At 37.1% G+C, this 15,683-nt stretch overlaps 1 protein-coding gene and 1 long non-coding RNA gene across 7 annotated transcripts in view; both read left to right on the plus strand.

The window, feature by feature from the left end:
- Positions 1-15,683, plus strand: part of SIK2 (salt inducible kinase 2) — a 135,185-nt gene that overhangs the window by 57,296 nt on the left and 62,206 nt on the right. The gene's annotated exons all lie outside the window — the stretch shown is intronic.
- The window catches only part of LOC118899954, a 30,623-nt gene that overhangs the window by 12,780 nt on the left and 2,160 nt on the right, over positions 1-15,683 (plus strand). Inside the window, exon 4 of one of the 2 annotated variants that reach the window (XR_005021014.1) lies at positions 6,514-6,518. This is a non-coding gene — a long non-coding RNA (uncharacterized LOC118899954). Of the gene's footprint in view, positions 1-6,513; positions 6,519-12,728; positions 12,763-15,683 lie in introns of those variants that run through there. The other variant, XR_005021013.1, reaches the window with a different exon arrangement.

Raw genomic sequence — 15,683 nt, forward strand, 5'->3', positions numbered from 1 at the left:
GTAGCAACAACAGACTTTTGCAATATAAATTGCAGGCTGACTAGCCTCCTCTAATACCAGTAATCTGGTTTGTTTATTGTTTGTTTGTTTTTAGGGTACTAACATTATCCAAACATTTCTATTTTCATTGTTGTTCTCTTTCTCCTCAGTTTTAGGGCATGTTCATGGTTTTCACATCAGATTGATAAATTTCTAATGCTTCAATTAAAGCTTAAAAATTAAAAAAAAGATTAAAAAGATTAAAAATCTTCTTTTTAACCAGTCTACATTTATGATGCCATATTTAGCTAAAAATAGGGACTTGAATGTACATTTTAGGAAACAGCTAACTAGTAACTCCTGGTGCTAATAATAGTAAAAGGCAGAAAGTCTTATGAAAATAGAACTTACTGCAGAGAATAACTATGACATATTTATCCTCTGTTACAGTTCTAAGATGTATTCATTATCTTTTTATACTACCTGAGAGAACAGGAGAGTTAGAGCAAATTCCTGAATAGCTAACCAATTTGCAGTGCCAGAAATAAGTACAGTGTCAAAAAGGTGTGTGATTAAAAGAGTCTCCAGGATTGCATGAGCATTCTGATCAGATTTTGGAGATTAAAAAAAGGTTAGATTTAGTTATGGATAACACTAATACGTATTAGGGAGAAAGATACAAGATTATACCAGAGATCTGTGTCTCTTTCAAGAGGCATCTTTAAAAATACTTATTAATGGCTATTACTGGTTATTTTAATTAAAGAGTATTATTTTGTTATATGATGCCGAAGACCCAGTTTGTGGTTGTGAACTGAATTTGGACTGAGACTTAATGTGTGGTTCACATCATACACATCAAAACATCTAGAGGCTAACTGCAGGAAACTTTTCAGATGGGCTGAGTAGAGGAGGGGAATTGTGTCCTGAGTATGAATTTGCAGCTGTGAAATTACAAGTGAAAACTACAGACCATGAAAGAATGAAGGAGAGCCAGATGTCAAAGATGACTATGAGGGAAGTACTGGCGCCATTAATAGGAATGAGGAAGTTACAAAGAAAACCAGTAGGCAATGAGTTCCATTCGGAATATGTTAAATATGAAGGATTGGGATGATATATTTACTAGATAGTTGGAAATTTTATTCATTTAACAAATATTTATTGAGCCCTAGAAATATCCTTTTTTTTTTAACATTTGATGAGATTGAGAGTAATACAGGTTTCTTTCCTACTCCTATAAGCCCAATAATGCGGTCCCTAGGTAGATTGTCTTAAGGAAATATTTTAAGCCAACTATATAAGATGTTATCATTGCTTTTTTTTTTTTACCACCTCTGTGTTACACCTTATGATAATCACAAATTGATGGCTTCCAAATTCAGACTGTTTTTAGTGTTGTTAAAAAAAATCTCCCTGTGAATGTACTAGGAAACATTGAATTGTGTGATCTGAATGATTAAATTACATGGTTGAGATAATTATATCTCAATAAAGCTGTTATTCCTCACTGCACACCTTTCTGAGTAGATGTGGTTTAAGATCACTAGGGAAAGACCATAGTTCCATATCAGTGGTAGAATTTGTGACATACAAATAAATTACATTGTATTTGAGAGAAAGAGAGAGTAGATACCACTTAGTTTTTAGAATGAAGTGTCAAGCTAGTTTTTAGAGTAGAGAAAATGTAGATATTTTTCCTTTAATCTCGTCAACAAACATTGAGCACCTGTCCTACACAGCCAGGGGAGTCAGGAAAGGCTTCCTTAGGGAGGTGATACTCTGAGATGAGTCTTGAAGGATGCGTAGGAATTAGTACAGTGAGGAGGGTGGAGATATTCAGAGGCAGCAGCCTGTGCAAGGGCAAATAGATGTGGGGAACTGCACTCAGTTTAGAATTACTAAAGGGAGGGGTGTGTGTCAGAGAGAGGGAGAAAAATCCTTCCATGTAAATACATAAAGATTCATCACAGTTTTTAACAGCTTCTTAGTATTTCACAGTATGATTATATGCCATAAATTATTTAACCATTCCTCTATCAATGGATGTTTAAATTGTTGCTTGGTTTTGGCTATTTCAAATAATATTGCACTGAACATACTTGTACACGTGTCCTTGCAAACTTGTGAATGTAATTCTGTCAAAGGTTAGGCCTTGGTTTTGATAGCATTGACAGATTTGAGTCATGACCAATCACACTTCATTGTATTGTATAATTATTGAGTCAGTTGTTTTGATTAAATCAAAGGTGTTTTCAATTTCAGGTCATTTAGGGCCTTTTTCGGCCATGGTAAGGACTTTGGCTTTTACTCTGAGTAAAAGCCATTTTATATGGGAAGCCATGGGTGGATTTTGGGCACAGGACTGACGTGATATATAAAAATGTCTCTAAAGATTACTCTGGCTATTGTGTCAAGAATAGAAGACAGAGAGGCAAGGACAGAAGTAGGAAAACCAGTTAAGAAGCTACTGTAATAGTTCAGGCGGGAGATAATGGTGACTTGGACTAGAGGAGAAATGATAAAGAAAAATGGTAGGATTCCAGACATATGTCGAAGTTAGAGTTGACAGGATTTGCTAATGGATTGTATATGAAGAGAAATATTAACTCTGAGATGAAAGTTCTAGGCCTTTTCCTGAGTTGAGAAGATAGGGAGCGGTACAAGCTTAGGAGAAATGATCAAGTGTTCTATTTGGGGCATGTTAAGTATGAAATGCATATTAGTTATCCACGTGGAGTTGGTGAGTAGGCAGTTAATAGGTGAGGCTAGAGATCAGCATGGCCAATACTTTGTTAATAAATGAATGAAGCACTGATAGGTAAATCAGGAAGGAAATGTATAAGCAAAGTTTGAAAGAGAACAAGAATTACAGGTAACTCCTTTATTATGACTCACGTACATGGTCCTTTTCTCTCTGTTTCCAGATAGGTCTCATTTTGACTGGAATAGAATTAAACTGGTAAGAGTTTGGAGAGGTGGGAAGGGGAGAATGCATTCGTATGTATATATTTATTTCTCTCAGAATCTACCTGTATCTAAGATATGACAGTCCTCAGAAAAATAGTTGCTGTTATTAATTTTGTATAGAGATATTCTATCTTTATGGAATTGCTGTTTCATCAAAATGATTATAAAGAAAACCTCTTTTCATTTTGACTTGCATATTAAATTATAAATGTTTTCCCACAAAAATCCCTAATAAGCTGAGTTGGAAAACCTCTTAGCAATTAAGATATTAATCACTTTGTGGTATACTGGTTATGGTAATTTACCCAGCCCATAATGACTTTACCCATAATGACTCAACTTTGGTTTGCCTTTTGAATGCATCATTTCCTTAACTTCCTACCATCCTCTTTGATCTTGGCTATCCCTTTCTTACTGGCCATAGACTACATTTCCAAACCCTACTCCACATTCTCAGTTCCCAAAGTATCTTTTCTACCTTTTGTCTGTATGTTATGGGGATACCCATATTTGATAAAGCCTCATTCTCTTCATGGCACAAACTGCAACCTAATTATAGTAGTTCAAAAGGCTGCCAGTTAAGTCTGTCATTTATCTGCGTGATGAAATTTTCTTTAGTAAACTCACTGCATCTGAATGATAAATCCATGCTGGCACTGATTGCTTAATCCTGTAGATTTCAAAGGATCGAATCCAAGGTCACTGACAGATCTCACTGTTTTTTTCCAATTTGTTTGGTTAATAGACATCTTTATTTATACAAAACTTAATGGTTCACAAATATTTGAATAGTACATAAGGTATTCTATTTGAACTGTTGGTAATACTAGCACATGATGGACTTTAAAAATAGGGCAAGCTCAGAATTTCCGCAAGGCTTTAGCTTCAGCTCCTCCTAGAGTTACACAGCTCTAAAAGTCCATAGTATTATGAGACATGTTAAACTGCAACAGAATATTCTTTGACTATGCCTAGAATGTTTAGTTAACCTTAGAGCAGCAATTTTTTAAGTGCACAATCAGAATTATGAAGGAATCCATTTATTTTTTATTGTTAACATTCTCGTAATAATTGGCTAGTTGAATAGTGATTAGATTTAGCATGTCTTAACAAGTTCCCAGAAAGTAAAATGGACTTACCATTAATCTCTTTTTCCTTTGTTCAAAGAGGAAGGAACAAGAGGATAGAAAAGATTGATTAGAAGGATAGGTCAGAGACTGTTGAGAAACTGCTAACTAAACAACAGCAACAAGGTAGTCAGAAAACTCTTGCTCTGAAATCTATGTATAACACCACCTGTGAGAGGATACGGGGACTTTTAACGCTTTTCCAGTCATGGAGCCATGTTCTAACTTGGAAATGGAGCTTTGAGAAGGGTGCATTTTCTAACTCTGTAGATATGGCCACTATTAGTTTTCTGCGGTTTTTTTTCACTCTACCTAAGCTTACTGGTTTATTATAAAGGATACAAATGAACATCTGATGAAGAGGTACATAGGGTGAGATCTGGAAGAGTCCCAACCACAGGAGCTTCTGTCCTCATAGACTTGGGTGTGCCAACCTCCCAGCACGTGGATGTGTTTCCCAATTCTGAAGTTCATCAGATCACCCTGTTTTTTTCTTTTTTGAATTTTATTTTATTTATTTTTTATACAGCAGGTTCTTATTAGTCATACATTTTATACACATTAGTGTATACATGTCAATCCAATCTCCCAATTCATCCCACCACCACCCCCACCCGCCACTGCTTTCCCCCCTTGGTGTCCATATGTTTGTTCTCTACATCTGTGTCTCTATTTCTGCCCTGCAAACCTGTTCATCTGTACCATTTTTCTAGGTTCCACATATATGCGTTAATATATGATATTTGTTTTTCTCTTTCTGACTTACTTCACTCTGTATGACAGTCTCTAGATTCAACCACATCTCTACAAATGACCCAATTTCGTTACTTTTTATGGCTGAGTAATATTCCATTGTATATATGTACCACAACTTCTTTATCCATTTGTCTGTCGTTGGGCATTTAGGTTGCTTCCATAACCTGGCTATTGTAAATAGCGCAGCAATGAACATTGTGGTACATGTGTCTTTTTGAATTATGGTTTTCTCTGGGTATATGCCCAGTAGTGGGATTGCTGGGTCATATGGTAATTCTATTTTTAGTTTTTTAAGGAACCTCCATACTGTTCTCCATAGTGGCTGTATCAATTTACATTCCCACCCACAGTGCAAGAGGTTTCCCTTTTCTCCACACCCTCTCCAGCATTTGTTGTTTGTAGATTTTCTGATGAAGCCCATTCTAACTGGTGTGAGGTGATACCTCATTGTAGTTTTGATTTGCATTTCTCTAATAATTAATGATGTTGAGCAGCTTTTCATGTGCTTCTTGGCCATCTGTGTGTCCTCTTTGGAGAAATGTCTGTTTACGTCTTCTGCCCATTTTTTGATTGGGTTGTTTGTTTTTTTAATATTGAGCTGCATGAGCAGTTTATATATTTTGGAGATTAATCCTTTGTCCGTTGATTCATTTGGAAATATTTTTTCCCATTCTGAGGGTTGTCTTTTCAACTTGTTTGTAGTTTCCTTTGCTTTGCAAAAGCTTTGAAGTTTCATTAGGTCCCATTTGTTTATTTTTGTTTTTATTTCCATTACTCTAGGAGGTGGATCAAAAAAGATCTTGCTGTGATTTATGTCAAAGAGTGTTCTTCCTATGTTTTCCTCTAAGAGTTTTATGCTGTCCTGTCTTACATTTAGGTCTCTAATCCATTTTGAGTTTATTTTTGTGTATGGTGTTAGGGAGTGTTCTAATTTCATTCTTTTACATGTAGCTGTCCAGTCTTCCCAGCACCACTTATTGAAGAGACTGTCTTTTCTCCATTGTATATCCTTGCCTCCTTTGTCATAGATTAGTTGACCATAGGTGCGTGGGTTTATCTCTGGGCTTTCTATCCTGTTCCATTGATCTGTATTTCTGTTTTTGTGCCAGTACCATATTGTCTTGATTACTGTAGCTTTGTAGTATAGTCTGAAGTCAGGGAGTCTGATTCCTCCAGCACCGTTTTTTTCCTCAAGACTGCTTTGGCTATTCGGGGTCTTTTGTGTCTCCATACAAATTTTAAGATTTTTTTATTCTAGTTCTGTAAAAACTGCCATTGATAATTTGATAGGGATTGCATTGAATCTGTAGATTGCTTTGGGTAGTATAGTCATTTTCACAATATTGATTCTTCCAATCCAAGAACATGGTATATCTCTCCATCTGTTGGTATCATCTTTAATTTCTTTCAACAGTGTCTTATAGTTTTCTGCATACAGGTCTTTTGTCTCCCTAGGTAGGTTTATTCCTAGATATTTTATTCTTTTTGTTGCAATGGTAAATAGGAGTGTTTCCTTAATTTCTCTTTCAGATTTCTCATCATTAGTGTATAGGAATGCAAGATATTTCTGTGCATTAATTTTGTATCCTGTAACTTTACCAAATTCATTGATTAGCTCTAGTAGTTTTCTGGTGGCATCTTTAGGATTTTGTATGTATAATATCATGTCATCTGCAAACAGTGGCAGTTTTACTTCTTCTTTTCCAATTTGTATTCCTTTTATTTCTTTTTCTTCTCTGATTACCGTGGCTAGGACTTCCAAACTATGTTGAATAATAGTGGTGAGAGTGGACATCCTTGTCTTGTTCCTGATCTTAGAGGAAATGCTTTCAGTTTTTCACCATTGAGAATGATGTTTGCTGTGGGTTTGTCGTATATGGCCTTTATTATTTTGAAGTAGGTTCCCTCTATGCCCACTTTCTGGAGAGTTTTTATTATAAATGGGTGTTGAATTTTGTCAAAAGCTTTTTCTGCATCTACTGAGATGATCATATGGTTTTTCCCCTTCAATTTGTTAATATGGTGTATCACATTGATTGATTTGCATATATTGAAGAACCCTTGCATCCCTGGGATAAATCCCACTTGATCATGGTGTATGATCCTTTTAATGTGTTGTTGGATTCTGTTTGCTAGTATTTTGTTGAGGATGTTTGCATCTATATTCATCAGTGATATTAGTCTGTAATTTTCTTTTTTTGTAATATCTTTGTTTGGTTTTGGTATCAGGGTGATGGTGGCCTCATAGAATGAATTTGGGAGTTTTCCTTCCTCTGCAATTTTTTGGAAGAGTTTGAGAAGGATTGGTGTTAGCTCTTCTCTAAATGTTTGATAGAATTCACCCGTGAAGCCATCTGGTCCTGGACTTTGGTTTGTTGGAAGATTTTTAATCACAGTTTCAATTTCACTACTTGTGATTGGTCTGTTCATATTTTCTGTTCTTCAGGTTCAGTCTTGGAAGGTTATACCTTTCTAAGAATTTGTCCATTTCTTCCAGGTTATCCATTTTATTGGCATATAGTTGTTTGTAATCCTCTTATAATCCTTTGTATTTCTGCAATGTCAGTTGTGATTTCTCCTTTTTCATTTCTAATTTTATTGATTTGAGTCCTCTCCCTCTTTTTCTTGATGAGTCTGGCTAATGGTTTATCAATTTTGTTTATCTTCTCAAAGAACCAGCTTTTAGTTTTATTGATCTTTGCTATTGTTTTCTTTGTTTCTATTTCATTTACTTCTGCTCTGATCTTGATGATTTCTTTCCTTCTGCTAACTTTGGGTTTTGTTTGTTCTTCTTTCTCTAGTTCCTTTAAGTGTAATGTTAGATTGTTTATTTGAGATTTTTCTTGTTTCTTGAGGTAGGCTTGTATAGCTATAAACTTCCCTCTTAGAACTGCTTTTGCTGCATCCCATAGGTTTTGGATCGTCGTGTTTTCATTGTCATTTGTCTCTAGGTATTTTTTGATTTCCTCTTTGATTTCTTCAGTGATCTCTTGGCTATTTAGTAACGTATTGTTAGCCTACATGTGTTTGTGCTTTTTACATTTTTTTTCCCTGTAATTCATTTCTAATCTCAAAGCGTTGTGGTCAGAAAATATGCTTGATATGATTTCAGTTTTCCTAAATTTGCTGAGGCTTGATTTGTGACCCAGGATGTGATCTATCCTGGAGAATATTCCATGCGCACTTGAGAAGAAAGTGTAATCTGCTGTTTTTGGATGGAATGTCCTATAAATATCAATTAAATCTATCTGGTCTATTGTGTCATTTAAAGCTTGTGTTTCCTTATTAATTTTCTGTTTGGATGATCTGTCCATTGATGTAAGTGAGGTGTTAAAGTCCCCCACTATTATTGTGTTACTGTCGATTTCCTCTTTTAGAGCTGTTAGCAGTTGCCTTATGTATTGAGGTGCTCCTATGTTGGGTGCATATATATTTATAATTGTTATATCTTCTTCTTGGATTGATCCCTTGATCATTATGTAGTGTCCTTCCTTGTCTGTTGTAACATTCTTTATTTTAACATCTATTTTATCTGATATGAGTATTGCTACTCCAGCTTTCTTTTGATTTCCATTTGCATGGAATATCTTTTTCCATCCCCTCACTTTCAGTCTGAGTGTGTCCCTAGGTCTGAAGTGGATCTCTTATAGACAGCATATATATGGGTCTTGTTTTTGTACCCATTCAGCAAGCTGTGTCTTTTGGTTGGAGCATTTAATCCATTCACGTTTAAGGTAATTATCAATATGTATGTTCCTATGACCATTTTCTTAATTGTTTTGGGTTTGTTTTTGTAGTTCCTTTTCTTCTCTTGTGTTTCCCACTTAGAGAAGTTCCTTTAGCATTTGTTGTAGAGCTGGTTTGATGGTACTGAATTCTGTTAGCTTTTGCTTGTCTGTAAAGCTTTTGATTTCTGCATCGAATCTGAATGAGATCTTTTCAGGGTAGAGTAATCTTAGTTGTATGTTCTTCCCTTTCATCACTTTAAGTATATCATGCCACTCCCTTCTGGCTTGTAGAGTTTCTGCTGAGAAATCAGCTGTTAACCCTATGAGAGTTCCCTCATATGTTATTTGTCATTTTTCCCTTGCTGCTTTCAATATTTTTTCTTTGTCTTTAAGTTTTGCCAATTTGATTACTATGTGTCTCGGCATGTTTCTCCTTTGGTTTATCCTGTATGGGACTCTGGTTTATCCTGTATGGGACTCTCTACACTTCCTGGGCTTGGGTGGCTATTTCCTTTCCCACGTTAGGGAAGTTTTCGACTATAATCTCTTCAAGTATTTTCTCTGGTCCTTTCTCTCTCTCTTCTCCTTCTGGGACCCCTATAATGCGAATGTTGTTGTGTTTAATGTTGTCCCAGAGGTCTCTTAGGCTGTCTTCATTTCTTTTCATTCTTTTTTCTTTATTCTGTTCCACAGCAGTGATTTCCACCATTCTGTCTTCCAGGTCACTTATCCGTTCTTCTGCCTCAGTTATTCTGCTATTGATTCCTTCTAGTGTAGTTTTCATTTCAGTTACTGTGTTGTTCACCTGTTTGTTTGTTCTTTAATTCTTCCAGGTCTTCGTTAAACATTTATTGCATCTTCTCGATCTTTGCTTCCATTCTTCTTCCAGGGTCCTGGATCATCTTCACTATCATTAGTCTGAATTCTTTTTCTGGAAGGTTGCCTATCTCCACTTCATTTAGTTGTTTTTCTGGGGTTTTATCTTGTTCCTTCATCTGGTACATAGCCCTCTGCCTTTTCATCTTTCTCTTTCTGTGAATGTGGTTTTTGTTCCACAGGCTGCAGGATTGTAGTTCTTCTTGCTTCTGCTGTCTGCCCTCTGGTGGATGAGGCTATCTAAGAGGCTTGTGCAAGTTTCCTGATGGGAGGGACTGGTGGTGGGTAGAGCTGGCTGTTGCTTTGGTGGGCAGGGCTCAGTAAAACTTTAATCCACTTGTCTGCTGATGGGTGGGGCTGGGTTCCCTCCCTGTTGGTTGTGTGGCCTGAGGCAACCCAACACTGGATCCCATCCGGGCTCTTTGGTGGGGCTAATGGCAGACTCTGTGAGGCCTCACGCCAAGGAGTACTTCCCAGAACTTCTGCTGCCAGTGTCCTTGTCCTCACAGTGACACACAGCCACCCCCTGCCTCTGCAGGAGACCCTCCAACACTAGCCAGGTAGGTCTTGTTCAGTCTCCTATGGGGTCACTGCTCCTTCCCCGGGGTCCTGATGAGCACACTACTTCGTGTGTGCCCTCGAAGAGTGGAGTCTCTGTTTCCCCCAGTTCTGTTGAAGTTCTGCAGTCAAATCCCGCTAGCCTTCAAAGTCTGATTCTCTAGGAATTCCTCCTCCCATTGCCGGACCCCCAGATTGGGAAGCCTGACGTGGGGCTCAGAACCTTCACTCCAGTGGGTGGACTTCTGTGGTATAAGTATTCTCCCATTTGTGAGTCACCCACCCAGCAGTTATGGGATTTGATTTTATTGTGATTGCGCCCCTCGTACCATCTCATTGTGGCTTCTCCTTTGTCTTTGGATGTGGGGTATCTTTTTTGGTGAGTTCCAGTGTCTTCCTGTCGATGATTGTTCAGCAGTTAGTTGTGATGGCCACTATTAGTTTAAACTCTGGCTTTAATAAAATTTTCAGGTTAGTGAGAAAGGTATCAACCTGTGTCTTAGAGTGCTTTATTTTGAACTTTTGAGTGTCAGGAGTATGTGGTAATAGCGTTTGGTTTTCCTGATAGTAATGATTAGAAACCCATGCTAATCTCTTTTCTGGTTAACCACACCTGTAACACAAGGCTAGCCACTTAAACCACCTGGAGACATCATTAAATGTAAGAGTTGAATCTGCAAACCTGACTCCATGAAATCATGTCCTTTGTCGAATATTAATGTTTCAAGGACCACAGGAGAAAACTTTGCTCAAGACTATACCTGTTCCTCTGTTATTCAGGATCATCACCACTAAATTCTTAGAACCAGTAGGGGTCATAAGCATTTACAGCTTTTTTCATGTTAAAAAGAAACATTTATTAATTAGCTATGTGATACAATTAAGAGGCCTTAACTGTATTTCTGTCACTCTGAGAACTCTTGTTTTGGCACACTAATAGTAGCTTTATGAAATGTTAGCTCTTGTTATGTAAAACTATCAGAGGTAGGGATCCAGGCTTTCCTGCCTGTGTTAGACCCCTGAATACTGCCCAAACTAAAACCATTTACCTTTTATCTTTCCTGTGAGCTTCTTGGATTTGATCTGTTTTCTAGTAGTCATTTCCACCTAGGATTCTGTCCTTTCTGCGTCACTGCTGATTGAGTAGTAGCTTTAGAACTGCCACCCCAATACATCTAACTTCTCTCCAACCCTAAACTAAGTGCCCTAGGGATTTTTGTACCATAAATTACAGAGAGAAGAGGTGTGATAAAAATAAACCAGGGGGGGACTGTACACTTAAAAATGGTTAAGATGATAAATTTTGTTATGTGTATTTTACCACAATAAAAAAATTTTAATAAATAAACCAAGGGAAATTTGAAGTCACATTTTTACACAAAGCTGATATCCATTGAAGTATTAATATTGATTTAAAAAGCAGCCTTAGAAACTGTATTAAGTATATTTAGAAACTGAGAATTAAAGGTTAAGTGATTTGGGTAAGAGCTGAGAATAGAGCGTTTTCAACATTAGTCCATGTTGTTTTGGAGCTATCTTCTTTAATTACTTCCTTGACTTAGGAGTAGCCATAACTAACCCCTCCGCCTATTTTATCTTCCTTTGGAATTGAATCATAGTTGGTTCTTCAGAACCATGTCTAATCAGCACTGAACCTGGAAATAGGAGGCAGTGGGTAAGTCTAGGTGCTAATAGTGGGCAAACTGGCTTGGAAGAAGTGATCCGTTGACCTCCTTCTGCAAGGAAACCAGACTAATCCTTTTTGCATCATCTTATGTAACAGAGCCAATAATTAATGCAGTCTACACGAGCAGTTCGCAACTAGTTGTTCTTCAAGGCCAATCAAGTTGGTTTTGATATCTAAAAAAGTCATCCAGGTGTGTAAAAATAATACAAGTGTACGTATAATAGGGAACACAAAATATTACATAAATTGTGTGACCAAAATGGTCAAAAGATTTCTTGGTACAATTGTAGTTCATTATATAGCTGAGCAGTCCTCTCTTTTCTAATATTGAAAATTTTATCAGTCATATTTCTGCTGTGATAATGTTACATAACTCCACAATTCAGTGATTTACATCAACAAATTTTTTGTCTGTGGGTCAGCTGGGGTCGCTTTATTTCAGGCTATAGGTTGGGTTCAGATGTGCTCCACATGTTTCTCATTCTGAAGCATGCTCTTCTCACAGCACTTGGTAGAAATACAAGGGATCAAGTCAAACCACACATATGCCCCATGACCAAGACCAAAGGTGATAGGGCAGGGATATATACCATCTATTCTACTGGGAAGCATTGCAGAGTTACACAACAGAGAGTATAGATATGTATAATCCTTTTACAGGGACGGAGTAAAGAAATGGGAACAAAATTCTACCACAGAAACATTTCAACCTTGTAATGTCAGTTTGTTACTGAACTAACTGTCGTCTTTGATTTCTAAATAATTGAGCGAGTAGCTAGGGACTTGTTTTTTCCAGCTAGTCCTTTCCTTTCACTGTTCTCCTTTCTCCTCTCTGACAAGTGACTTCACAATGTCATTATTACTTACCTGTGTAGGACCCCAGGAAACATACATCATAGTCAAGCCACTGGATGATAAACTACGGGGCTTGACTTTTCCTTAATTTGTTTACCCAAGCAACATGATTTGCTCTTTAACTAATTTTGTTTTAATTAATTTATGTATTTATCTATTTTTGGCTGTGTTGGGTCTTCATTTCTGTGCGAGGGCTTTCTCTAGTTGCGGCAAGCAGGGACCACTCCCCATCGCGGTGCGCGGGCCTCTCACTGTCGCGGCCTCTCTTGTTGCGGAGCACAGGCTCCAGACGCGCAGGCTCAGTAATTGTGGCTCACGGGCCCAGTTGCTCCGCGGCATGTGGGATCCTCCCAGACCAGGGCTCGAACCCATGTCCCCTGCATTGGCAGGCGGATTCTCAACCACTGCACCACCAGGGAAGCCCTCTTTAACTAATTTTGTTGCAAGAGTTTCATTGAAAAATTGTTCTTGTCTGGACCAGCTTAAGCTACAGTCTTGAGTTCTCTGTGCACATTTCTGAATGAAGCAATCCAGCCTGCCTTCATTGTTTTCCACTCTCAATTCACCTGAAGAACTCAATGAAAAAATAAAAGAAATATATTTGTCCTTTGAGTTATGAGTGAATGACAACAATGTCTTAGATCTCAAGTATTCGCTAACACTGTATCTTTAGAGTATATATATACAGAAGACAAAATATTAAAATTAACAAGTTTTCTTCCTTCTTCATCAGCATCTTATTCTCTAAGTTTGGCATTTGAATCCTAATTCCTAAAAATTGCATGGTTTGGTAAACCACAGCCTGTTCTTTAGACTGTTTCTTTCATTCTTAAGAAATAATTGCATATCAAAATAGCTATCTGGATGTATTTATCTGTGTAAAGAATGTGTTAGAAGTGTGACCAGATTGCATTTATAAATATTATTATAACACTACCATAAGTTGAGTAAATAGCACACAACATCAGTAGTTCAGTTCAGAGTGAGTCATTTATCAGTCCAGTCATATTCATTACTCAGAAATAATTCACAACAGACTTTGAGGTCCTATAGAGATGATAAAAATAGGTGAGATGAAAATACCTATTTAAGGAATTGTCTGGAATGTTTAATGCCATTGAGATGACATCATCATCTGGTAGTATTAAGTATGACTGGGTACTTTCCTAGGCTATTCAGTTGACTTTTTTTTTTTAAATTATTGCCTTAAAAGCAGTTCTGGTACAGTTAATGAAATGTTACTACATATATTGAAATCAGTAAGAGAACCCAGCTCTTGCTCTGGAATTATATTAAGAGAGTTTATGATGTTTCAGACAGTATCTCATCTTATGTCTGTAAGCCTGACATCTCTTCTGTTGTCTTGAAGAGCTAACGTCTTTACTATTTAGCCTTCTTTTCTCATATGTATTATAAATTTGTTTGCATTATTAGGGACTGAATTTTATTTCCTTCTGGCTCTCACATCAGCCATCAGGACTGTTCCCATAGGGGTGCTTAAATCTTCTGTTTAAGTTTTTGCTTTATGGAACTATATTGCTTATTAATATAGAGTTCACAGTTTCACAGATTATTTTTAAGTAATTTAAAAATGTAAGTTAGATAAGGTCTCTCATCTACTTAAAACCATTAACTAGTTTCCCAATATTTTAAAATACAGACTCCCTCCTCAGGCTTCTAAATTCTTGCTGAGTTTGACCTTGCTTCTTCAATTTCATCATATGCCTTCCCCTTTTCCTTGATCTTTATGCTTTAGCCTCATTGGTTTCTTCTGGGTTTCATGAGTGTGCCACATCTGTTCCTTGAATGCTTTTCTCCCCAGTTGAAATAGTACCTTCTCATAAAGGCCTCTCATGATCACCCTATATAAAGTAGCCTCCCCCAGATACTTTCCAGAGGATCACCCTATTTCTCTGGCATTTATTACACTTTAGAATTATAATTTTTTATTTGTCTACTTATTTATTGTTGTTTCCTCCAAACAAATACAAGTTTCATGAGGCCAAAGTGCTGAGCATAGTGGCTGACACAAAGAGGTCACTAAAGTATTTGTTTTTGATTTTTTTCTCTATTACTTTTTTTTTTTAACATTTCTATTGGAGTATAATTGCTTTACAATGGTGTGTTAGTTTCTGCTTTATTTATTTATTTATTTACATCTTTTTTGGAGTATAATTGCTTTACAATGGTATGTTAGTTTCTGCTTTATAACAAAGTGAATCAGCTATACATATACATATATCCCCATATCTCCTCCCTCTTGCATCTCCCTCCCACCCTCCCTATCCCACCCCTCTAGGTATTTGTTGAATGAATGAATAAACAGATGACTCTTGTACTTTAAACTCACAATAGGGACTTCCCTGGTGGCACAGTGGTTAAGAATCTGCCTGCCAATGCAGGGGACACGGGTTCAAGCCCTGGTCCGGGAAGATCCCACATGCCGCGGAGCAACTAAGCCCATGCACCACAACTACTGAGCCCACGTGCTGCAACTACTGAAGCCCGTGTGCCTAGAGCCCATGCTCCACAACAAGAGAAGCCACTGCAATGAGAAACCCGCACACCGCAACGAAGAGTAGCCCCCACTTGCCACAACTAGAGAAAGCCCTCACACAGCAACAAACACCCAACACAGCCAAAAAATAAATTAATTAATTTATAAAAAATAAACTCACAATAAAGTTTGACTTTTTCCTTAATTTGATTCCATGAGAGAGAAAGCGTTGTGCTTCAAGATTGACCTGAAAAGAATCAGTACAATTGAGGGCCCAAGTCTTCATATGCTACTGTGCTCATTATTCTTTTGCAATTGAATTTATTCTGATTCATAACTGAGATGTGTCTGCGTGTTTTTTTAAAGATCTGTACACATATATAGAAACTGGGCCAAAAATCATGTTCTTTGTACGTGTTTATTTTTACAAGTCTTGCTTGACTTGCTGTATTTGAAATTGGAAATATAATTTTTTCTAATGCATATTTTGTGTTGTAACTACCAGACTCTTACTAGACACTGCAGACAGCATGATATTTTCATGCAACAGGATAAAGAAATTGCTGTGTATAGATGGAAGTCAATAGGATAGATATGAAAATAAAATACTCTAAAAATATTCTCTGCCATAAAGTTAGAATTCATGTGTG

The sequence above is a fragment of the Balaenoptera musculus genome, chromosome 8, assembly GCF_009873245.2.
Source record: "Balaenoptera musculus isolate JJ_BM4_2016_0621 chromosome 8, mBalMus1.pri.v3, whole genome shotgun sequence".
Taxonomy (NCBI): domain Eukaryota; kingdom Metazoa; phylum Chordata; class Mammalia; order Artiodactyla; family Balaenopteridae; genus Balaenoptera; species Balaenoptera musculus.